The sequence below is a fragment of the Anas acuta genome, chromosome 4 (assembly GCF_963932015.1).
Source record: "Anas acuta chromosome 4, bAnaAcu1.1, whole genome shotgun sequence".
NCBI lineage: Eukaryota > Metazoa > Chordata > Aves > Anseriformes > Anatidae > Anas > Anas acuta.
Genome location: NC_088982.1, coordinates 22,402,493 through 22,428,586, shown reverse-complemented (window position 1 = coordinate 22,428,586; position 26,094 = coordinate 22,402,493). Strand labels below are relative to the sequence as shown.

The following is a 26,094-nucleotide window of genomic DNA, read 5'->3' as shown; positions in this document are numbered from 1 at the left end:
GTATACAATCTTTAGGTAAGGAAATTAGTGGATTGTGGACATGTATTTGGCTAGACAATCTCAGAATTTGGAGATTTTCTACTGTGTGGAGTCCAGCCACAAGAGCAGAATTTGCTCTAGCCTATGAACAAATTAAAGAAATACAAAGATTTCTGTAACTTGCATGTCTGATTTATACTACTGAAAGGGTCAGTGTTCTGGAATTTTACCACCTCGTGGTTTTCCAATTTCTTTGTGATGTTTGAATTAGAAGGCTGCTCCTTTAACAGATGCTTCTGACAAGAAAAGCCATTGTCAGAATGGCTTCTGACAAGAAAAGCCATTCTCTAAGAAACATTTCAATTGGTTTTCAAACCTATACAAATCAGAATGAAAAGTCTTTTAAGCTTCTTAAGATCTATAAATAAATTCCTTTTTCTGTGTTGGAACAACCACAAAATGATGTTAATTAAAAAATGGCAATGGTAAAGATTGCGGTCGTGATCACTGTATATTGAGTTGTGTTGCTTATGCACTTGTTCATATCAGTAATGATCATATATGAAAAGAGAAAAGAAACCATCCAATTTAATGATTCTGCAATAAATTAATCTTTAAGTAGAATGAGACTAAAATAAGCACAAGAGGGATTTTTTTGTGTGTGTGTTTACAAAAATAACTTTTAACTAGAAGAAAATTCACAAATATCTGCTGAACAAGATATGAAATAAAAAATTATAAATGCTGTAAATTGGACATTCTGAATGCAACTAATTTAATGAGACCATTAGTGAGACATGACTTGGATACAGTATTATTGCATTGCTCTATCATAAATACAGTTGATTTAAAAATATTTTTCTCCAGGACTGGATCTAAATGTAAATTAGATTACTTGTTCTCTACTAAAATTGTTTTTGTTAACAATAATAAATATTTATATAAGAAATAGAGATGTAACGTGGATGTATAATGCTTTTCTTAGTCATTTCAAATCTGTTTGTGAATTCAAAAGCTAGTTAATGTAAGATCCATATTATCGTTTTTATTGACTTCACCTGAAGCATTTTTTACATATATATATTTTTAAAACTACTCTTTGACTGTCTTCTGATTGGATTCTTACTGACAAGGAGAAGAATGTAACCCTGGATGCCTCGCTTTCATTGCATTAAATCAAACCAGTACTGTCCCTACATTTCTAATACTTGCACTATCATGTACCAGCCCAGAATATGAAATCTGGAGCTCACAGTAAGTGGGCTGTTTAGCAGCAGCAAAGCAAGAAGGGTTAAAAAGTCAGAGACACAGATAACTTGAAGCATTCCATCTTAATCCTATATGACTTTTTAAATTTATATAGAATTTATTTTCTTAAGTTTTTAAGTGGTAAAAGCAATAGAAAAAATACTTCTCTCTTGCTAAAATGCATTTGCATTCCATTACCACTTCTCTGACTGATGCAATTCCAGACTTTCCTGTTCCACTGCTTATAGAAATTACTAGATAGTTCTTCACTCTTTCTTGTAGCAATTCTTTGAAACTCGATTTTAAGAGCCTAAATAGACTGTGAAGTTGACTGAAAGAAAAAAAATACTATCAACTTTTGATATCTGAATCTGCTGCCCTAAAATACATATACTTTTTTTTTTTTTTTTTTCTTTCTGGTAGGATTTTACTTCAGTTTGTCTTTCCCTCAGACAACATTTTCTCTAACCAGTGTTATGTTTATTCTTCTATTAGATATTCTCCTATAAGACAATACAAAAGTATTCTTTTTTGTCTAAGACAGATCTCTGCTACCCCTGAGATTAATATTGCTCATATAGTGGACTTTTTAGTAGGTGATAAGAAACTAATGTTTTATTTTATTTTATTTTATTTTATTTTATTTTATTTTATTTTATTTTATTTTATTTTATTTTTTATTTGTCTGACTTTTAATTTTGGATGAGGAATGAATTCTCATTTTTCATTAGTTCCATTAGTCATAAAGTATTTATAATTGGTGGTGGATTTATAACCAGCTGGAGAAATAGTTGCAGGATTGGAGACTTCAGCTATTTTACTGTAAGTAGCCTTTCTGAGTTCAGTCAGTATTAAATGTATAAATTTCAGTGTCTACATCAGAATTTGGAGCTAGGGTTACAGCTATGTGAACAAGTTGCAGCATGGTGAACTAGAATGGAGAATAATAATGCATATTCATTTCCTTGAAATATTTGTTCACGGCTATAAATGAAAGTTTGTTGTGGCTGTCATTGGGATATAAACTGTAATTTAGCATGTGCCAGAAGCCTGAAATTGTTAATGTTGACCTGACAATATATGCTGAAGAACCAACCTTAGGTTTCACTATTGAAAATGCATGACATTGAAGTGAATAACACTCATGACAGTACCACTTAAAAGTATTACAAAGGCATTCAAAGATTTTTTTTGATACAAAGAAAAAAAAAAGTATTATAAAATCTATATGTATGAGTATATGAGAGGTCTTTTTCATAGAAAAGGTTTCTGAAGTTACAACCCAAGTAATGAAAAGATCATTTTTTGGGCTCTTTTAAAGAGCTAAAGAAAAGAATTCTACACTTCCAGAAATATTCTTCCAAACTCAAAAACTGGCCAAAACCTACATGTTGAACAAAGTTTCCTCTTACAGTGAAACAAAGATTTCTGACACAGACACTATCTGAACAAAAGGTTGTGTAATCTCTGCTAGTTTCTCATGGGAAAAGAGTTTCAACAGTGATTCTTCTCAAGCTGTTTTTTTGAAGAAACTTTAGCTTTAAGAGGAAAAAAAGGAAAGAAAAATGAAAAGAGAAAAAACAGAAAGGAAACTGAAAGAAAAAAAAAATCCTACAGATTTTTTTTTGGAAAGAGTCACATTATTCAGATCTAATACAGCTTGAATATAGATGACAGTAAGAAAGGTAGGTAGGCATTCGAAAATTTGTCTACTTGATAAAACTGTTAACACATACCAACAAAAACCTGGCCCTCTAGACAAGATGTTACCATATATATGAGCACCACAGCAATGCTGCATCAATTCACAGATTCAGATAGTATGCACCTGTCCCTGATACGACCAAAAGTGGATGTTCAGAGAAGGGAATATAGAAAGAAATATGTTTTATAAGACACACCACTAGGGTTCTTCTATAGCTGCCAATTTTTTGAGGTTCAGGAAACACCTGAGATTCAAGCATACCTTGAATTCAGAAAATCTCATTTGGTCCCTTCTTTATGGACATTTCTAGTCTGTGTAAATATCTAGAATTTATATGAGGTGCTCCCAAAAATTCTCTTGCAACAAATACATAAGCATTGTTCTCACATGTTCCAACAGTGAGATGATGGACAAGATAATCTCACCAAAAGGTAGTTCCAGCTACCAAAAAAAAAACCAAACTCACAGTGCTTTTGTATTATGGTTATTTTATTAATCATCATCATCACTTGGAAATGTGAAGGATTTACATTGTAATAATTGTAACACTGTAAATAAGCATTTTGATTAATGTAAAAAAAAAAAAATTACAAAAGCTTACATTTATATTTCTTAATGGTATTTTCAATTCAACCCAAAGTTCTATTCTTCAGTATCAAAGGTTTAAAATTATCCAGGGTCCCTTGCACTTTCATAGTAAGCAATCAAAGTTTTGCTTTCACCCTGGAATCTTAAAAGGTTTTTTTGTTTGTTTTTTTTTCTATCATTTTTATCATGCACTGTGACATGCACTTACTAGTCTTTAAGCAAAGCTGAAGCAAAAGACTTGCCTTCAATCTGTAACACCAAGTCTGTAACACTGAATTTGTCTTTATGAGTAAAAAAAAAATTGCTATTCTTTTCAATTTTCTGAGTAATGGAATCTCTTGCATCTTCTAATTATTCTATAGTCCTTAATCTTTAAAACACAAAACATATCTGTTAACCAATTTTATTTCCATTATTTTTGGTTTCTCTTCTCACTTTAAATATTCTGTCTATAGAAGGAGCTTACAGATCCAACAAAATCCTTCCTGAGCATTTTTCCCACACTTATTAGGAGTGAAACCCCATAGATAGCATTTGTACTTCTGAATAAATTTAATCCCTGCCTTATCTATGTTCTGCCTTTAATTGAAGTGTTGCTGGCCTCATCAATTTTTTGGTTTCTAAAATTTAGCCTTTCCAAAATGCTAGGGTTTTGTTACTTATCAGTATTTTGTTATTCCTGCAATTTAGCAGTATCTGAATTTGTTCATGACTACAGGTTTCAAAACCATCTTCTACTACCTGCACTTTTGCCATATTCTCTCTACTTGATAGATGAGCTGCTTCTATTTGACAGGTTGTTAACTTTTTTTAGATGAACCATGTCCATCATGTCTTGGGACATCTAGGTGCATGCCAGGAACTTTATTTCTAATTCTTGTATAGTAAATAAAATGTGCACTAAATTTGCAAAGTATGTGATAAATGGCAATTTAACTACTTTATCAACATAGATTTTTCAATATATTTTCAGATTAATTCATCTGATTTAAAATAGTTTTGCAGTAAATTGCCAGGGTGTGGGTGGATGACACACTTATCTGATACTTCAAGTAGTCACGCTGTACAGGAACCAGACATGATTCTTTCCAGTAGTTAACTTGCCACCTGACATTGCAAATTGCTCTGTGAAGAGTAGATTCTCCATGTCAATTTATTTGTAGTATCAGACCTCAACTTTTTTTATGTTCCAAGAATGCTAAGTGATAACTCAATTCTCAATTACATTGCTCTGCCAGTGTAAAAAAATCCACAGCATGTACATAAATGTCTTGCTGACTGCAATCTCTCTCTTTGATTTTTCAAAGAAAGACTGTAGGCACCTACCATCAGGCAAAGATTTTAAGCTCTCAACACACAATGTGAGGCACACAAATGTGAGAAATACGAGTATGTGATAATTCTAAGCAAGGCACATACGTGATAATTCTGAAAAATGCACCTAAATGCTTCAGAGGGACAGAATTTAAAACTCATTATTATTGACTAGTTTCAACAGCTCCCCACCATAGAATCCGTAGGAATAATAAATGCCTTATTGAAAGATAACATACAATCCTGAAAACCTGAACCATTGGGGAGAGTTGAGGATTCATAAGGCAAAGAAACTGACTCAATTTTAGTGCAATGCTGCAACGTAAAGGAGCTGCTGAGGCCCAGAAATGTATAAAAGAGATTGAACACGAATGGAGTAATTTTATGTCTTTATACAAAGCTAGAAGAACAGTATTAGGATAGTCATCTGAACAAATACAAAAAAGAAAACTACTGGCTGGATATTAATTTTACAGAATAGAGCTTTAGAACCTACTGTGAATTTTAAGCTAAGACTGAGTGAATTGCTGTGCTGTTGCAAAAATCAAATGTTACTGTAAAGGATAACAAGAATGTGAAGTAATCCTTATGCTCTGTTCAGCATTAGGAAGGTCTTATCTGGAGTATTGTGCCCCATTTTTGTTAGGAGATTTAGTTTCTGGTGGTAAGGATAGTTAAGCATTTCCTAGAGAGGTTATAGACTCTCCAGTGGTGGAAGCCTTTTAAGAACAGGTTAGATAAACCTGGATCAAAAATGGGTATAGCTGATCCTGCCCTGGAGCAGTGGATGAACTAGATAACCTTGCCTAGTATCTGTCCAGACCTATTTTGTATGAATGCTATGAATTTTACAATTATGTGAACAAAACATACAGCTCTGGTAGGATATTGAATTATAGCAGAAAGTACAGAAAAACTGAAAAATTGATGTTAAAAAAGTCGTATTTTAGTAAGACATTTAAAAGAACTTAAGCTACTTTTCCAAAGTTGAAAAGTAATTGCATTGAAGATGAAAAATACTCATAGAGAGAATGCTAATTCTGGTACTATCTCTAGGTACGTAGAGAAATATAATAAGTAAATAAATAATAATAATAAAATAACACCGACTAGAACCTAGACAAGTTTATACTGGAAACAATGCCAAGTTGTTAATGAGATGTCAGCCAATGAGGCAATCCCAAACCAGAATTTGAGGCAGAGACCTTTCTGAAAGATGTGTTATGGGGAAGTTTTACTTCAACAAAAATAAAATGTGTAAGTATAGGGGATACATACATTTTGATTTCTGATTTGATTACCAAGTGGTGCCTTCTAACTTTACATGTTAACCAACCTATAAAATACTTTTCCTTCTTTGAAACTTCTTGGTGTATTAAAAGTTTTGTTCTCAGTTTTCTGAAGAGTCTTTTAGAACTACAGCAATATAAACAACTTCAATTGCTATGTTTCTTTTAGAAAAACAACAACAACAACAAGTATTACAATCCTTTAGCCAGAAATATAGTACAGTCTGATAGGTTCTATTTTGTAATGATGGAATATCTCAATTCATAGGGCATAAAAGAACTGTTTGTAGGGTAAGTAACAAATCTCCCTGTTTGGAGGAAAAAAAAAAAAAAAGTCCATATGCTTGCAAGGTAAAGAAGAACTGCTACCTGCCTGGAAATTGCCAATATTTAACAGGTTCTATCTGGACTTTCATTTTTTGTCTCAGCATGGGCCCCATTATAGGGAAGATGAAATTGGGCCCAGAGGGAAAAAAATAAATAAGCAGATCCCCTGTAATTGGCATTGGTTTCACTGGCATTGCAAGTTTTCAGCTTTTTTCAGGATCAGGTCCCCTACATTTTATGTTCATCTTCCTGGCTATATTTCTGTAAGTCTAATTAGTCTTTAAGTTGGAAATGACAGCAGGGGAACTATTCTTTCTAAAAAAAAAAAAAAAAAAGAAAGAAAACAAGCTTGCATCTGTCTTGCTTTCCAAACTAGCAGAGCTCTGTGCTTAACAGGAATAAAAATAAATGATGAATTTCATGCCTTTAAAAAAAAAAAAAGTTGGTGTTCCAGTGAATCACGGATTAGATGTCTTCACTTGTCTAGAAGATACCAGAATTTCTGAGCAATAGAAATTCCAGTGGGATGGGATGGCTAATTCCTATGCTATATTTTCCAGTGCTATTGTCATAAGCTATATTCATATGCAATTTTCTTGCCTTTGCACTTTAGGTATAATTCGCATTTTGTGGGCACACTGAAGGCACATTTTCTCAGATATTCTACTGTAGTATACAGTAAGAAGAGAAATTATTTTTAAAGTAACTTTGACACAAAAAACTCATGAATATATTCATAAAGTCAATATTCCCATAGACTCTCAGACCTTCAAAAATTTTGTGAAGACTGTAGATTAAGAATTCAATGAACACTTGGGGAAAGAATGTAATTGCCTTCCAACCTTGTTAGGTAATACAAGGGAAGTAGCAACAATCAACAGAGAAGGAACAGTCTTTATGAACTGAAAGAAAACACATACATACATGCAACACTGAACAGAGGATAGATGGTTTGAATGTGTATGAAACATAATGATACATGTTTCCATTCCACCATTCCATGCAGGAAGCAAAAACAAAACAAAACAACAACAACCAAATAAAAAAGAACCAACCAACCAAAAAACAAATAAATAAGAAGACTAGATCTTAAAGGAATAATAAGTAGGTATTTCTTGCCTTTGCAGTTTTTGACAAATGTAGGTCACTATTTACCTGTTCAAAGAAACACACTGCTAGTTTCACTGATTAACAAGTTTAGGTCTAAACCCTGAATACCCCCCCCCCATAGAGTAGGTGTGTTATTTTTGGTTCCAGTGGTATTTTCAGTTTCTATAAGTCTGTAGAAAACATCACTCCATAAATTTACCATCATAGAACTGCACTGGTGCTCCTTAAAAAGCATGTCAAACTGAAGCGTGATGGAATTCCATACACATATTTGACTCAGAAGACTTTCTCCATTAAAGGGAATCAATCACTGCAAACTGCTGGTAGTTTAGAAGCAACATAACCACTATAAACCCATAATAAATATTTTAAATTTTGTATACTTTCTTCATGCAAGAAAAGAATCCAAGATTGCTCTTAATGTTTCAGAATATGAGGTGTAATATATTGACCCTGGAACTATTTATTTTACAATTTGCAGTAGCATACTGATTTGCTTTTTCCTATACATATGAGACAACTGCTTACATGAATAGGAAGCATTAACAAATACATAAATTCAGTGTTTCATGTTCATTAACATTAAATACATTAACAGTTACAGAAACTAATTTAGAGAAGTGAAAAAATAACAATGTATATTCAATGTATATATCAATGTATAGTCTATTTGCTTTACTCACTGGAGGAATATGTGCATGGTAGCCAAAACATAGCCAATAATATCTCCTTATAAAAATGTGTTAAGCAGTGTGCAAATACTACCTTACCTTGAGTATGCATGCAGCCTGTGTGACCAGCAGCAGTGTGCAAGTATTGTGTAAGGCTGCAGTGGCACAGCCACTTAGCGCAGCTTTGCACAAGCAAGGCAGCAGTGAGATGGTCAACAGGCAACGATGGGCGCACCGCAGGCGGGAGGCATTGAGGGGGCCCGGGCCACCAGGCAGACGGCACCTCCAATACACAGGAAGGAGACTGGCCAGACAAAAGAGCTGGAGACAAGGAGCACCGGGGGCAGGGCGGGGGGCCCAGAGCCTAAAAGCAGCAGGCCTGAGGCAGGAACAGCAGAGAAGGAAGCTCGCCAGCCCACCAGGCTGGGCTCCCTGCTCACCTCTCTGCAGCCCTGCAGTCTCCTCCAGGCTTCAAACCCCCTTCGGCACCGAGGCACTGGGGATCATAAGGTTAGTGTTCATGGTGATAGTGCTTAATGCTGTGTGAGAGCTGACCACTGGCAGTAAGTGTGAATTAATTCAGTAAGGCTTGGCTTTAATGTTTAAAAGTGGGCTCATTTGTCAGTCTGCTCAACGTGCCAATCTCATAAATCTCTATTTCTTTAACTGATATATATATAAGTGGTTATATTCATTTGCAACAACTTCTTATGTGTTCTAACATTTATATGGTTTGTAGACAGCTGTATCTGTTTGTCTTGCTCCTAATGTACTTCACACCATTAGAAAAACACTATGCATTTCCTACTAACAGGGAATTGATATACTATGGTCCCATGCCTAGTTCCCTATGTAAACTGCAATGTGTGTAAGACGGATAGAAGAAGGGCTGCAAAAAAGCTTTGCCAAATGGAGCACGAGATGTGGAGGATTCGTAATGATTCAAGGATGTGTGAACAGAGCTCCAACTGATGGTGTTGCAGATTTTGCGATGTTGATGTTTTTCATAAGTGCTGCATATGTTTATTTGAGTGTACTCTGTCAGTGATAATCGTCTCTCTCTCTCTCTCTCTCTTTTTTTTTTTTTTTTTCCTTTTCTATTTATAGTTTTTCCATCAGCGTTAAGCAATCTCTTTGGAAAGCTCTTTTGTGTAGATTGCCATATCCTACAATCTTTATATTATGGCCTAAATATTGTCCATTTTAAAGAGAAAACCTGCAACACAGGGCCTTGAATGTCCAGCTGGACTAATGATGAACAACAATATTTTCATAGGTTGGGTAGCCCTTCACTGCTTTACCTGAGGGGGAGGGTGCGTGTGTGTGTTTGTCATCAAGGCTTGGATTTCACTCAGTAAAATCTTGTAGTGAAGTGTTAAAGAAATATTTGCCTAGGAAGTAGCTGAACATGATGGGGGAGCACAGGGCCTGTGGAGCTTGACTAGGCTTAGAAACAGGATTCTGCTTTCTAGCTGTAGAGACTCATCTATCACCAATCCTCATCATACCCTCAAGTATTAAGTGCTTCATGCTATACGAAGGAAGTAACCTTGGCCTTCAGATAAGACTGCCTCATAGCGATTTTCCTGCTAGTTGGCAGAATGCTGCAGGCAGATGAAAAGCAGTCCTGTGCTGTGCAGTGTGCCCAGGAGGAACTGAGGAGTTCAGGCTTGTGGCAGAGCTCATCCTCCTGCACCCTGGGGAGCTGAAGCTAGAGATGAGGCACCTCAGTGGGCGCTTCGGCAGCTGGAAGAGTTGTGCTAGGCTGGGACATCAAGATTAGCTTGACTCACAGCTTGAGTCAAGCTTATTTTTTCAAAGTTTCAAATCTGCTTTCCCAGAGTGTCTGAATTGGAGAGGGGATGCAGCAACATGCTGCAAAAAGGAGAAAATTTTCTAGAGATATCCTGAACTCAGAGCTCATGTTGGACTTATAATTAGCACTCCTAAGTTTCTGAAAGGCCTGTCATGGTCATATGTTTTCTCCCTGGGACACAGAACAGTTTTTTCAAAGAGGCAATCTCTGCAAAAATGAAAATGTGACTGACTGAAGTGTTAAGCAGCTGAGCAGTTTGAAAAATTATTCCTAGGTCTATTAATAGGAAGGGGGATTTGGCACCTCCTGTTTTCCCGTCATAGCCACCCCATGGCATTTAATATGAACATCTGAAGAATACCAGCCATGTTTCCAGATATAGGAACCCAAGTCTAGCTGACACCTGAGGTGGATGCAGCTTCTCCCAGTGGCACCGCAAACCCCCTCCTGAGGTGGCAGGTACTGCACCCTGGTTGTCCTCACCCAGCCACCCCAGGTCTCCTAAACGTGGAAAGGGAACCCAGCACTGTCCCTTCAGTCACACCTGGCACTAACCTGTGGGGCCTGGGACCCTGCAACTCACACAAGGGAGAGACACTGAGCCCAGGCCATGGCCCCATGCACCCTTGCTAGGCTGTGTTTCACGTGCCTGCTCAGGGACATGTCCCACGCACTCCATCTTGGTCTCCTTTCCCCAGATCAGACCTGAAATCTGGGAGTCCTGGCTCTCATGTAAGTGTCGACACAGGACCCAGCAAGTATTCAAGTCACAGGCCTTCGTGTCAAAAACTCTCCTCCAGCACAAGTTTCATGACAGTTTTGGAAGACAATTCAGCAAGGTATTTGCATACTAGATTGTACTGATCTCTACTTTGTTTTTAAGTGAATTCTAATGCTATGGTACCTAAAATGTGATAGAAGTTGTTACGAGGATGTGTATGTAAGTACACATCTATTACTATCTAGAAAAGGAGGATAAATTAATGGTTATATCAGATTAAAAGTTTCTCCTTATCATGGTAGAAATGATTTTGAAATTTTCAAACTTTTCTGTCTCTGTTCTGCCATTGTATCTGTACATGCTTGTCCACTGTAGGACTTGCATGCATCAGCCTTATGTTAGCTCTTGCAGTAGTTTACTAAGTGTACCTTCCTTTTAAAGATTGAGACAGCATAACATGCTGTATTTTTAAACACAGCTTGCAGCTGGTAATAGACGAGTCTATAGCTAGTACATGTGACAGTGTTTGCTGACAGTTTTTATATGTCTTCCGAAGTTCAGCTCATGAAAACTACCACACTAGCTGAGACTGAAGATCCACTGTCTCAGTTTCTCTGACAGTTTGGTATTAATAGATTTCCAGCTGTCACAGGTGGAAGAGCACTCAGCTTTTTGCAAATGCAAATTCTAAATAACAGCAAGAGAATATATGTTTTTAACATTATTACTCTTAGAGATTTCATTTAAAGTTATATTTGTGTAGTATGAATTATGTAAATAACATTACAACTTCTAGGGATTGTGAAAGAAGTGTTTGAATACTGGAAAGCTGGATTAATGAGATGATGAAAAAGATGTTATTTGTATTTAGTTTATGCATGGTCCTTTTCTATCAAAATGTATTTAAATTCCATTTTAAAGCTTTTGTCAGAAATAATCAGGGCTAAATTTTAATTCTATAAATTAAAAATATGTTTGTGGAATTCCATGGAGAATTGCTTTTAGAAATGCACTAAATATTGGATGAGTTGTAAAGTCTGTATGTCATTCAGATTTTGTATGAAAATTCATGTGGTGCAACTTTTAAATAGCGCTTCATAAATTGTAGACATGTAAATTATCACCTACTATATGTTTGAATTACATACAAAGAAGACAAAAATTTTAGATAACATTTTTTTTATTGAAAGCTCATGATCACTACTTCAGAGCATGTGGTGCTTATTGTATGGAGGAATTGTTTTTTTCTAATTTTTTAATCTTGTGGAAGGTGACAGTAAGGTCTCACATAATTGTTTTTGTTATAACTCTTCTTTTTTGTGTGAGAAAAAATCAGGTAACATTTCTTGATGTGCATATGTTTTGTTGCCCCGTCCAGTTCCTCAGTACTCATTCCTGCTGTTGCTGACTGAAGATACGAGAGTAGTGGGTATGGTTTGGTGTGATGAAGGAAAGACTGTCTACCAGACACACAGACTGAGTGCTAGAACTAGATGCCATTGCAGGGAAGATAGATTATGATTTAATACAATATAATAATGAAGAACAGAGGCAGGATTGAAATGTAGGAGGAGACTGACATAAACTGGAAATCTTGCGGATCAATAAGACACAGTCATTAATTTATAAGAAAAGTAGGGTCTACATGAATGAAGTAATTAGTCAGGCTTTGTTGGCATGGCAAAATGTCTTGATACTCAGTGCCATCAAATATTTCAGACCTTGCATTCTCCTATTGTCTCAGCTTGGGTGAATTTGTAGCTGCCACAGCTTAAGCTAAGTGATGATTATTTGGCCAACTTCAAATGGGTCAAGCTTGCTGGTCACCTAGACATGGCTGATAGATCTGTAGTAACCTGAACACTGAAGACAGGGGAGATCATGGCAGAGTCAAGACAGCCATCCTGCAAGAGGAAAATGTCAGCCTGGGGAAGCAGTGCCATCTGTTCATATAGTTGTGCTGTCTGTAGGCTGGAGGCCTTATAGCAACTAGAAGGAGTTATATCCTGAAGTCAGAGACATGCAAAAGAGCAGATCATGAATGTGTGTATTTCCTAACATTTCCTGCATATCTTTCTAGAAGAGCTGGGTTTGGGAATGTGGTCTAGGTAGCTGCATACAGACAACTGTTGTGGCTTAAGGTTCCCATCTAGGACCAGCCAGAAGCCTGAAGTGAGAGTATTTGTCGCTAAGGCAGGAGGAGGACTATAGAAATGTCAGGCTTTTGCGACTCCCTCTTGCCATGATCATGATTTGTCTATAGTAGGCCTTTAAAGTTTTGCCATCTTAGTTTTTCCCAAAGTGCAATCATCTGTAGTTTTTCATGTGGACAGCTCAGAGCTTTAGGGACTGAAAATTCAATGAGCTATGAAAGTAGCAGGATCCCGTGAGATCTAGATGACCGTTATACAAAGTGAAGTAGGACAGCTTAATACTTACAGGAGGACTTCTTTCATCTTACTTGCCAGATGGGAACTGGAGTTCTGAGCATGGCATGAATTATGCTGAAACACTGAAAAAGCCCTATGCAATAAAGAGAAGGTTTAGGCTCTGGCATACCAGTTGTCACAAAGAGCCAAGCTAGGTAACTTGAATCTACCAAGTGCACTTTGATGAAAACTTAAATATAAGATGAGCTGTTCTACTTCTTTCATTGAAGAACTAGAAGTTGAGGGAAAAATAGAAATGAAACTCCTTTTCCTAAAATTTATAAAATACATAACTAAGCCCTCATTTGTGCATTTATTTCTGTCATATTTTGCACTTTGTGAATATTCATGCATTTAAACTCAATGACATTATAAAAGTAAAAAGATTGTCATCTTCCTTGTACAAGCAGAAGGTGGAAGCACAAAAAGTAAAAGGACATTTTAAAAAGTAACTTTACGGGGACTTAGAAGTATTTGGAAATAAAATCCCAAAGTGATTCACCTAAGAGTGCACATGTGAGGATGTGACAGAGATGGGAAGATCTGGATTAGAAATCTTTACTTGGATTCTCTACAGCTACTCAGCATTACTCACAGTAGGTTGAGAAGCTAGCACCAGAGTCTTACATGCACTGTATTTTGAAATTGAATTCAAATTTGACTAAGCAGACTGAGAGAAGACATATATTCCAACTGAGAGAAGACATATATTCCAGTGTGGATTCAGTTGAAAAAATGCTGCTTAGGATAAAGCAGTGTGTATTCCTTGTGGGGGAATGAAGCAGTGTTCTTTCTGCCTGATCTGAGTTTTCCTTGTGATTTAAGGCCTTATCTTTACAGTGATGTGTTTGATTTATTTCCACATTACAGAGCGTTTCAAGGTTGAAGAGTGACTTGTACGAAGATGGCAGATCCTGTGAAATTATGGGAGTCTTCCAGGTCTCAGCTTAACAGGCCACAGCATGAACAACCATCCCAGAATGGGGAAGGAGAAAGCAAAGAATCAGAACTCAAATGCAATCTGCTCTTTGTTGTTAAAGAAGACCACCAGGTCCTTCCAGAGCTGGGTAATAAGCTATAAGAGATGGGAACACATAGGTTTTGTACAGGAGAACCGTGAGAAAAATGCTGAGGACTGGCCAGAAATCCTGCTTCAGGTGCAGGATTTAGCCTAATCAGTTGGCTCATCTTTAACATGTCTGGATCTTGCTGTTCTAATATTAGTTCAGGTGTCCATACCAACAGATCCACTATTGCATATGGCAGCTCAGTAAAGAACATGAAAACAGAAATCATGGAGTCAAATTTCCATCTTTGTCTTTAAAACAAGGGGCTTTTGATTAAAAAAAAAAAAAAAAAAATTGCATTAATCTGGGGATTTGCATACATAGGGAAAAAAAAGTGGGTTTTAGCCTGTTGTGTTTGCCTTAAGGCAAGATTTTCAAGATTTTTCAGGGGATGGACCTGATGGTTGTAACATATTATTATAAAATAGAAAACAGAAAGCCCTCTGGATTGGTGTGTGCCTCAGGTATAAGCATAATTAGTTAACCTTGTGCTGAATTTTTAACTATTAATTGAAACAGCATGTTTATTTGAGTTGGATTCAACTTTCTAAGCATGTTGATTGCAAGAGGTCAAATTAATGGTCATAATGTCTGCTTTTGGTCTTAGAACTTGGTGAGACTGCTGTTCTTTCTTCAGTAATAGAAAATAGTAGCAGTGCCTTTGAAAACATCAGGCACAATGGTTTTCTACCCCTTCGTAGTATTGAGCACAATGAATGTTATGGTCTTAGTTGTTGGATTCAGTTCAGATTTTGATATATGTGAGCAGATGCTCTATGATTCTATATTTAAAATGCTACTTAAGGAGAAATAGTTAAGCCAATGGTCAGTTAGTTTTTGCCTCTCCAGAAACTATTCTGTCTCCTGGTCCTTCTACCCATGTTCCTTTCCACACAAAATAGATATGCTCCTCAGAACTGTTTTGTTCTCTGCAACTGTGAGTTAAATTCTGAAATCTGAGGATAAAAGTTTCACTTTTGCCACTGAGGTGGCAAAACTTATTTTTAGATTAGACTTAATTGTTTATTATCATGGTTTTTAATACTTTTTTTTTTTTGATCTGCAGTTGTTGATAGATTTGAGGAAGAAGTGGTGAGTCATGAACAGGAAGGGCTTAGGCATGCACAAGAGCGCAAGGTGTCATCAGGAGGTCAAAGAAAAAACACCTTCCAAAGTAATGACATAGCTCATCAGAAGTCTCAAAACACCAGTTTGAAAATAGCCTTTCAGGACAAACAGACAGGCACGTCCAAGGAGAGATGCTGTAACGTGAAAGAATTCCAGGACACTGTGGTCTCGGGGAGAACTTCAACAGGGCAGAGTCCTTATCAGTGTACTGTGTGCAGGAAAAGTTTCAACTCTAGCTCAAACCTTCTCCATCACCAGCATAGCCACACAGCAGAGAAGCCTTACAAGTGCACGCAATGCTGGAAGAGCTTCAGCCGCAACTCAACTCTGACTCAGCACCAGGAGGTACACCGGGGGGAGCGCATCTTTGAGTGTTCAGAGTGTGGTGATCATTTTACACGCAGCTCCAGCCTCACCCTCCATCAGAAGACTCACAAAGGGGAGAAGCCCCACCTGTGCACACAATGTGGTCAGCGTTTCCACAGTGCTTCTGAGCTGGTGGCTCACCAGGGCTTACACTCATGACTTGTGGTCCACACATGAATGTGGTTCTTTGGGCCTTGAGGTGTAAACTGGAACCACAGGAATAAGGATGAAACAATCCCGCTCTAGGACCAAGCTCCCTATATTTATTTTTCTTCATTTGGTCTAACTTAAAGATATGTGGTGTCTCAGGAGGTGTCTAAGATAGGCAAAGCAAAGAAACGGGTAGTCCCTAATGTAAAGAGCCTGGTTGAATGATCAACTACTTACTAGGAGAGTCCAGTGGCTGAAGAATGCCTTCTTCACATAAGCTTCTGTTGAGATGGAATTAGGAGTTTGAATTTATTTAAAAGACAGTATTGGAGAGAGAATTAAGATAGATTCCTAGGCAAGATGTGAACTAGGTACTTTAATGATACAGTTTTTGTTCCAAGTTCAGCTACAGCATGACCTTGTGCTAATTACTTTGTCTGTCTATGTCTTTATGACTCAGAGTTTAGAAAAGGAATTAGTCTTCTTTAACTTAACTTTCTCAATGTAGATCATGGACTAATGTGTGCCCAGATCCTAAAGTCATTGGAGACATGTGTTTAGTAGTATAAAGAGCAACATGTTCTGAAACGTATATGTCTTTTTCCTTTGCTTTTAAAAAGAAGATTTTTCTAAAACTTTGGGCTTTAGAAGTTCTTTCATCTTTTAATGGAATTTGGGTTGCTAACTTGCAAAGACACTTCTGATATTAGCCTTTTGTAATTATCCAAGGTTTCTGAAGCGATCATTGCTAGATCAAACATCAAAATGAACCATTCTTTCCTGCTCAGTGCTTATAGATCTCTGTAAGTCCTTAGCATCAGCAGAAAAAGTTTGATACTGAAGTTAAGAGTCTTCTACTAGAAATCTTTAATTCCCAGCTTGCCTAAATATCTGCTTGAGGAGAAAGGAATGATTTGAGAATTGTACTTAAATATGTTAGAACAGTGTCTCTACTGTCGTGGAAATCATAGGGATAGTCAGACCGGAAATAAGAAGAGGATTTTCATTTTATTCTACAATTACATTTTTAATGGAAAATGGAGCAGTTACTGAGAATTTGGATGACTGTCCCCTCTTGACTTTCACCAACTGAATAGTTTCTTCAGTAGAAATTAGAACCCATCTTATGGGTCCACAGAGATCAGGGAATCAATGTTTGTGGCAATTCCTACCCTAAAGAAATTTCACCATTTTTCATTGAGATGAAAGGATGAAGAGAGACAGACACCCTGGGGTACCAAAGCAGGCTGGAGAAGTGTCTGTCATTACAGCCTACACTCTTGATGTCACTTCACCGTGCTTTATGGCTGTGTTGGCTTTGTTGTGGTTGTAATTAGCAGAGTAGTACCCGAAGACTATTTTTGTATATTAATAAACAGAAAATATCTTAGAATTGTGCTTGGTTTTATCCTCCTTTCACAGAACTTGCCATCCAAAGTATCTGGAACAAGGATGTGAATCAGGAAATCAGAAATTTAGTTCAGTTCTGATATAGGTGGTTGACATATTGTCAATTGATTCAGATTATGTAGAGAGTTTGAGGAGGGCTTAATATTTCATTATAAAGAATAATTAGTACAATAAATTTGCTACTGATAGGAGATGTAAAATCTTAGAAAAAATATCAATTTTATGTAAGCAAGCTGTTTATGTGACAGGTTTCCATACAAATTTATTTGGTGTTCAAGAACTAATGTAATCTGACTTCAGAGTTTTGTTTTTTCGTAAATCTAAACAATGCTGAGGATGGGAGCACAGACTGACAGATGGACACCACTCATTCTGCATGAGTCCAGTCATCCTTGAGATAACAGATGATGACTATCTGTTCTCATCTCAGCTGGATGACCTGCTATCTGAAGTGGGTCACAAAAAAAAACAGTTGTTTTTTTTTCCAAGTAAATCAAGGCAGTGTCTGAACTTGTACTCCTGCCAGTGCGGATGATGTTATCTGTGTTTGGTCACACAGATAATCTCCCATTTAAAAAGAAAAAGGACAAAGGGAATTGTCCTTTCTACCATCCAGATAATTTTCTAGATGTTTGCCTTATACTGTGTTGTCAGTTGATGGGATGGGGCCAGAATTGTGGTTTCTGAGGAGTGAACTCTTACAACTTGGAGGCACACATTAATGGAGAGAAAAATTAATTTCAGATTGGAAAATAACTAATGATGCTGTTAACAACAGAGCTACTATTGTTCTTTGATGCCAGGAATGTTTTTTTCTTTATGTGTTTGTACAAAGTCCTACATAGTGAAATCATGCTTTACAATGGACTCTGTTAGGGCTGCCCCTCCAGAACTGAGGGTGAAAAGTGTGAGTTGGGGTGTAGCACTGGACTTTTCTAAGTGCTTCCAGGGAGGATAAAGAGACACTTCTTTAGCAATGCCTCTCTACTGTGATCCCAAGAAGATATCTCTGAGCAGTCAAGATTATTACACCCAGCCCTTTCCACCAAAAGGCCTACTTCTGAACTTCCATAGTTTCGTTACTCCTAGAATCCTCCCAGTTGGGCAGTCTATCTCTCCTAACGGTTTGTTTTGTTTAATTTAACCTTATGTTACAGAGTGCATGTGTGGGGCTCAACATCTCTTAGGATGGAGGATTACAAATACAATGGAAAAGGAGATAATTCTAAATTCCATCAGTATTTGGAGAATGTTTAGTGCCTGTAGCTGAAGAGTAAAATGCATAACAAGAAGGCATGGGCAAACTGAATAGTCACTAATTCAGTTAAGGGAAAATCAGTTTTTACTCTACAGAAGGTATTTCTGATATTTTCAGGTGTCTCAACAATTTTTGCTAAGCGTACTTTTTTTTACAGATTATACCAAGAGGATAAAAAGTCCATTTCATGGGAGTGTGTTGACTTCATAAGGTTTAAATTCCTGGTAGACAATGCATACTTTTGACACAAGCAAATGAAAGCAATGCATTGCGTCACCCTTGCCTGTACAAGAAGGTGCTCTTATAAATGCAAATACACCACTTTTTAACTTATTTAAAGTAGAAACACTTTTGGTTTTGTCTCCTTAATCCTTTCCTTGCCCTGCTGACAGTCTCTTTTAAATTCCACATGCCAGCTCCATCTTCCCCTGCCCCCATTTCCATTTCCATACCCCGTGGCCAGCTTGTGATCCAGAAAGATGGCATCCACATTCTGTTTTCTCCTACTTGGTAAAGCAGGAAAGGCCTGAAAACAGGAAAGACCTAGAAACACAGACGAGAAAGTCTGTTATCTCAAGTTCTGCCTAGATCATTAGAAGGTATATGGCAGATATATACATGTATTATATATATATATACATAATACACATATTTTTTTTCACTACAGTTCTGGACTAAACACTATTAATACAAATAAACCATGCATTCAGGCTCTAATGTGTCTCTAAATCCCAGTATTTTATTTTCCCTAAACCAATGTGGAAGGTGTTAGAAACACTTCAAATTCCAGCCTGTGTCAGACAAATCCTCCCTGTGCTTACAATAATACTAAAAAACAACCTTTGCAAAAACTCCCAGCACCAGAAAAAAACATTTCATATAAAAAGTGTCATCTAAATATGGAAGAGCTATTATCTGTTCTGCCTTTAATAATGTAAGCAGCAGCCAATGTGAAAGTTAATTTATAATACAGGGAAAATAGCACCTACACATCTAAAAGAACTTGCATCATTCTAAGTAACTCTTCAAGGGTTAAAAAGTTGTACTAGTCTTTTTCTTTTTGAGTATTTTAACTGATTGGTTAAGTCTTTTTTTCACAACTTTAATTTACAGTTACCACTTCCACGTGTGTACATTTTAATGATTTGCTCTTGAAAATGTTACTTATCAAATTAGCTTATTCCAGAAAAAGAATCTGTGTGAGGTAGTCTTGCTCAATGAGCCTTATTTCTTGAATTACTTCCTTAGTTTATGAAAATGCAATTATTATGCAATTACTCTTAGATAATTAAATAATGACAAAAGTGCTTAATTTATTAAATTAAGTAGGTTTAGCTCATCCTGCCTTTGAATGTACAAGCTTAACTCCTGTTAACATTAGGGGAACTTTCACTTCAAATATTGAGAGAAAGTACCCCTTTTTTCTGTATTATGGAGTAGATGTTGAACTGTTGTAAAGCTTTTAGATTATTAAAGGAGACTTTGCAAGCAGCGTATTTTTAGTTTTTGAAGTTAAACATATAGTGACATAAGTATTCAGGTATTAGATCTGAACTTTTCAGTAAAAGCATTCTAATTTTCTTTTTACTTTGTTACATTTCTGGGGAGGTGATGTGAGCAGGGACTGTCCCCTTACTGAATTGTTTGCAAGATCCTGTTAGATGGGAGGATTACTAAAACCTCATGTCTTAAATACTGAAGTAGGATGTGTGCTCCTTTGTCAACTGTCCTGTTGCTTGGCAGGTCCTTGTCTTTCTTTCCCCATTCAGAACTTTTGCAACTAAATAGAAACTAAGTAAGTGGGCTATCTTCTTTTGCAACTCAATAGAAACTGAGAAGTCAGCTCTCTCTTTACAGAAACGTTATTGCTGATAAGCTTATTAGTTTTCATATGCCCAACTCAATTTCCTACCATGGTCTCAGCTACAGAGTATTAACGAATATACTGATTGCAATTTTTTTATTAAGGTTATTAATTTTGTTGGATATGAAGGAGTGAACATTGAGCGAGCACTGAAGCATTGAGTTTTTGCTTTAGGTTTTGGAAAAATAAAAGAGGAGGAAAGAGGTGAAGTCACTGTGTTGGGAAAACTAAAAATAAAATTCGGACTCACGATAAAAAATATAATTTCTCCAAAAAGAAAAAGGCTACAGAGTAGCATATAAAAGAAAGAGAAGGAAATCCTCAACATACTACCTTTGAGTTCCTTTTCATTTACATTAATATAGTGAAATTCCAATGGAAGTACAGCTTTTGAATGTCTGTGTGAGGAATGCACATTCTGTGTATCAGATTTGAGATGTGTGTGGCCCTGTATGGGTCACGAAAGAGCCTCTCTCACATCCTTTCTATGTGAATGAGTAGGCTCCTTAAAGGAAGAAAAGGGAATACTAACTGCTAGTTTTGTAATGACTTTTTTTGGTATGACTTTGGAATAGTCTATTGAGGAATAGAAAACAATGACATTTCTGAATAGCTGAATATTTATTAGTGTAGACAGTATTTACTTACACAAATATATTGCTGGAGATTAGAAGTTATTATTGAAGTCAGAAGAAATACTGGATTGTAAAACTAATATAACAACAATGAAACCTAAAGGATTTCATCTCAGTTAGTGTTTTGTTACAGTGAATTTCATCAAACTTGAGCTTTTTAAAAATAAAAAAATAAAATAAAAAAATTGTCTGTTTGTGATCTCTTTATGTTGATTGTGTTCTTTGTTCTGAAAGTCTTATCTCTTGCTACTGCCCAGATATTCAGAAACTACTATGTGTGAACATTTATTTAGTATTCACTAGCACATCTTTTTGACCTTTTTGGCCTTTTTACAGCATTTATCATGAGTAGCCTACCTGATTTCTTTCCAGTTGCAGCGGTTGCTGTGAGACTGGTACAGTGAGATACTACACTCTTTTACTTGCAGTCTTTTCATTACTTCTTTCTTTCCTTGAATAGAAACAGTACAGAAGGTCTGTTCATAACATTTGTGAAAAAATATTCCATTACAATAACCAGACAAAACCAAAAATTAGAATCAGGGTGAAAGAGTTTATTAATGAAATTTGAACAAACCTTCAATATTTTTTTTATTTTTTTTTTTGGTTAATAAAATAAATTTTTAATCAAAACACCTTTGGTTGTGCTGGCAGTGCAGTGGAGATGACTACACATACCCTATAGTATAGACTTAACTGAACTAGCCTTATGTTATCTATATCTGAACTATCCAGGTGCTAACCTTAATTTATCTATAACTGAGCTATCCAGGTTCTAGCCATTGATGTATCTGTGACAGCATAAGGCTTTGCAAGGACTAAATTATTACCACTTTATAAATTAAATAATAGAAATCTAATTCAGAAATTTCAGATCTGCCTTACAGTCAAAGTAATATAACACCACTAGATGCTGGAGGCTATAGAAATAGGAAAAGAAACTAATGTGATTGAACAGTGACAGTGTGCACAGGACAAGGAAATTAAAATTGTGTAGGCTGCTGTAATTCTGATGTGTTTGGATTTTTATTTTTATTCTTGAGCGCAAGGTTTTGCTTTACTTACTCTAAGGTAATATAAAAGTGCAAAGAATGTGTGTTACTTCTACTCAGAGAAGAAAGAATTCCCCTAACATGGAGAAGAGATTTTCAACATGCGAGATAAATCTGGATATCCTTACAAACATACTCAAGTAGTTTACTGTTACTCTGCAGCAATATGGATCAAATTTAGCTGTTAGATGTATTTCCAAACTATAATGTAGTTTTCAGTAGTACTCTGAAATATCCTTAGATTTAAGTTGAAGAACAAAGTACATTTTCATTAGAAATAAGTACATTAATCATTAGAAATTAATCATTAGAAGTACATTAATCATTAGAAATAGTTTTATCTATTTCATTTATTTCTAAGAAGTAATACATACTGTGAAAGATTGTTCTTTTTTATGGATGACTCCTAGAGCAGTTTGAATTTTATAATAATTCATGAGAAATTAATAAGCACTCATAATGAATAAACTTAGGGACAGTTTAATGACTATTCATCAGCAGTTCATGCACAACAAATCCAAATGTTTATCAGAGATGTTCATAAACATAGTGCACAAGCAGCCTTAATGAACTGATAAAGAATATTAATGAACATTCATTATGAATTTCCCTTTGCTGAGAATGGCATCCTCAGAGGCAATCTAACACTTCAAATTCCTTTCTTTAAATAAATAAATAAATAAATAAATAAAGAGAGAGAGAAGAAAGAAACATGGGTATTAAAACAAAAAAATCAACAAAAAACAACAACAACAACAAAACAAAACAAAAACTGTAGTGTTTAGGATGGAAGTGAAAATAAAATAGGGTGGTGCTTTTTTATTTTTATTATTATTATTATTATTGAGACCAGGAAGAAGTTTTTGTGGAGTTTAAGAATATCTATGCAGTCATAATTTGTGGATTTTTGTGTGAGGGATCTCTGAAGACAATTTTGCCAGAAGTTTTTTTAGATAATTATACAGTCATCATCTCCTACTTTGTTGTTGACTGTGGGTTTCATACTTGTCTTATTTGCTACAGAATACAGAGTAGAAATGTAGGACTGCATTCAAGGAGCCTTTTGAAAAACGAAAAGTTTGAAAATTAGCAGAAGAATAAAGTTAGAAAAAAATCCAGAGGTGTCAGAAAGAGGATTAATATTTAGCACCTCAGATAGGGGGGGAATTAATTGCATTTGGATACCAAGGGTTATCATCAAGATGTATGAAATGGGATTGCACTTTCACAGACAACAGATCCATAAACAAAGGTTACTAAACTGAGTATGTAGGAATGTACCCTCTAACATCCCAAATGATTATGGCTGCAAGATGATATGAAGGAAATGATAGAGATCAGGCTCCTGTGTTAGGAGTGTCCTATTGCTGCTGTCAGAAGCAGGATAAAAAACATTGAATTACATCTTTTCTTTTCTTATGTTCTTGGAAGATATGGTCAGTGAATTAAGAGGTTAGTCTTTGGGAGGTTTGTGAAGGATGTTTAAGTTAGAACGTGATGAGCATCAGAAATTTCATGGCTAACAAAGACAGTTATTATTGTTTTTACATTCTACATACTGCTGAGTAGAGAATTTACATTGCAATGTATCTTTTAAAAAGTTGTGTACTGTCTTATTTCAGATTTCAAATTGTTTTGGTAGTATACCGTATGTAATCTCAATAACTTGTTCTAGCATTTAATTAGTATAACTTTAAATATGGAAGTGAAAAGAAAAAAAAAGAGCTTTCAATTCTGTATTTCTGTACTGTCAATGTAAAATGAGAATGTGCTTGAAAAAATATATACATGATATCTGTGTAAACTTCTTTCAATTCATACATTCCTAATAGAACACAGTACTAATAATTAACTCTCCTCCTACCACTGTCCCACCACTTTTACGGAGGATGGAGGAGTTAATGGAGTTTTGGATGTTCTACTTCATTATATTGGAAGACATTACATATAAATAAACACTTTTTGAAACTGCTGTTCAATAGACTTCTGATGGTGGTAGAAAATCCACAAAGAGATCTCCGAGATACGAGCCCAACTGGAATACTATCTGGAAAATAAAACTGGCAAAGAAGTAACTGTGGAACAGCTTCAGGATGCCCGCGCTGGTGTTTATAACAGCATGAAGGAAATGTTTTCTTGTTTTCTTGCACACTGTCTATGCTGCTTTCCTCATTCAGAAACCATATGTAGCAAAGATCAGAGCAGTTCTACAAGAAGATCTTTGAGAAAGACCTGAGTAGAGAGACATCCCTATCATTGAAAGAGAGAACTCCTAAGCTGTTTTCTTCCCAGAAAATTCTGTGCTTTAAATTCTATCTTAAAACTTGGTGGAAAAAGTTGTATGCTTTCTCACCTATCACAAAAACTGAATGTAAAGTAGAACAGGTTCAATGCAGCAAATAAAAATCATAGGTTCAGGAAATCAGCTTAACACTTTCTTGTTTTATGATTTTACTCATGGGTCTATCTTAAAATAAAAAAATAAATCCTTGTAGTTAGGAACTATATATTACTCACATTGATTATTATTTCACTGTTGATAAATGACTATATAAGTTATATTTTAATCAAATTGAATTCATAATCCAAAGTAGAAAATGTGTACAGTATTTATTATTTATTATGGTTCATTTTCATTGGTAGTACAGTAAAAAATAGACTAATCTCTGTTCATATTTATAAAATACAATTATGGGTCCCAGGTTATTTCTAGTAACTGACAAAAGTTTCACTAGCACAGTGATGAAGGCATAGATGAAAGACTGTTTAACTATACACTGGTTCCTTTTCACAGCAAGTTAAAATGATATGCACAGCATATTAATCACAGTTTCATTGCAAAAACATTGGAGGTCAACTGAATAAAATCACATTTATCTGCAGAGAAACTGGAGGAACAAAACATTCCTTCAACTGGGATATGCTTTTTTTATCTCTAATTCATAGTTATTGGAATAAGATGAAAGCTGTACTAATCATTGCACTGAAATTTGCTTTGCATACAGAATAACTAAGCTGCTTCTGGTTTAACTACTACTAAGAATTCAATAGATACTTATGTAACTCGTTATGCTCAAAATCCTGTTACAGGAAAAAAGGGAACACATATATAAAGCCACAAAATTATTAGTAGTATAATTGAAATCTTAACAGTTTAATCAAAAATCATCATTAGTCCATATTAAAAAAAAAAAAAAGGAAGAAGAAAAAGAAAAAATGCTAATGGAAAGAAAAAGTCTTAGTAATCCAGTTAAAACTGTTATACACACATATACTTGGTAGCATGCACTCCTGGTCCTGGTGTTATGAGCACCTGGATCCAAAGGTTTCAGTCAAGTGGAAGGGAAGTACACAGTCATTAGCAGTGGGGCCTTTGCTGGGAGGAATGTAGTGATGATAGCTTCTTCCTTGCTCTACTGTCCACTCTACCAAGCCAGTATTTCTGCGCACTGCATTATTACATCACAATCATAAAATATCTCATTCTGCTCAGAATAGCAATTTGTTATTGTCTGTATGAAACCCATGGTTGTACCACTGAAATTTAAACAAATATAGCAACAGATATAGACACCTGTTCATTAAAAAAAAAAAAAAAAAAAAAAAAAAAAAAAAGTCTAAAAGTCTGGTAGAGCTAAACCAAGTAAAAGTAAAGCTTCAGACAGGTTAAGACAATTTTTGACTGAGCAAACTTGACAAGATTCAGTCTTAAGGCCTTGTAGACTTGGTAGCCTGTGGCCTGTGCTTATCAATGGCAATGTTGTGCTACGAGGTTACAGGATTACAACCTCAACATATATTTTCTAATTTCTCAAAATTGAAAGACAATTGTGGAAGACTCATGAAAAGTAGGTTCATTAAAGGTAATATGGCTAATATTCTATTTATCCATGTGAACTCCTAATCTAGATTTTCCTTCGTTTCTTTTTGTGCGTTACTTTTCCATTCCACTTATACATCCTTGTAC

General features: G+C 35.7%; 2 long non-coding RNA genes across 2 annotated transcripts in view; one reads left to right on the top strand and one right to left on the bottom strand.

Moving 5' to 3' along the window:
• The window catches only part of LOC137855685 (uncharacterized), a 43,915-nt gene extending 35,396 nt beyond the window's left edge, over window positions 1–8,519 (bottom strand). Inside the window, exon 1 of the long non-coding RNA XR_011095892.1 lies at window positions 8,331–8,519. This is a non-coding gene — a long non-coding RNA (uncharacterized lncRNA). The remainder of the gene's footprint in view (window positions 1–8,330) is intronic.
• A 17-nt stretch (window positions 8,520–8,536) lies between these two features.
• On the top strand, window positions 8,537–17,301 carry LOC137855684 (uncharacterized). The gene is made up of 4 exons (XR_011095891.1): window positions 8,537–8,741; window positions 10,746–10,886; window positions 14,068–14,264; window positions 15,331–17,301. It is a non-coding gene; the product is annotated as an uncharacterized lncRNA (long non-coding RNA).
• Window positions 17,302–26,094: the final 8,793 nt, after the last annotated feature.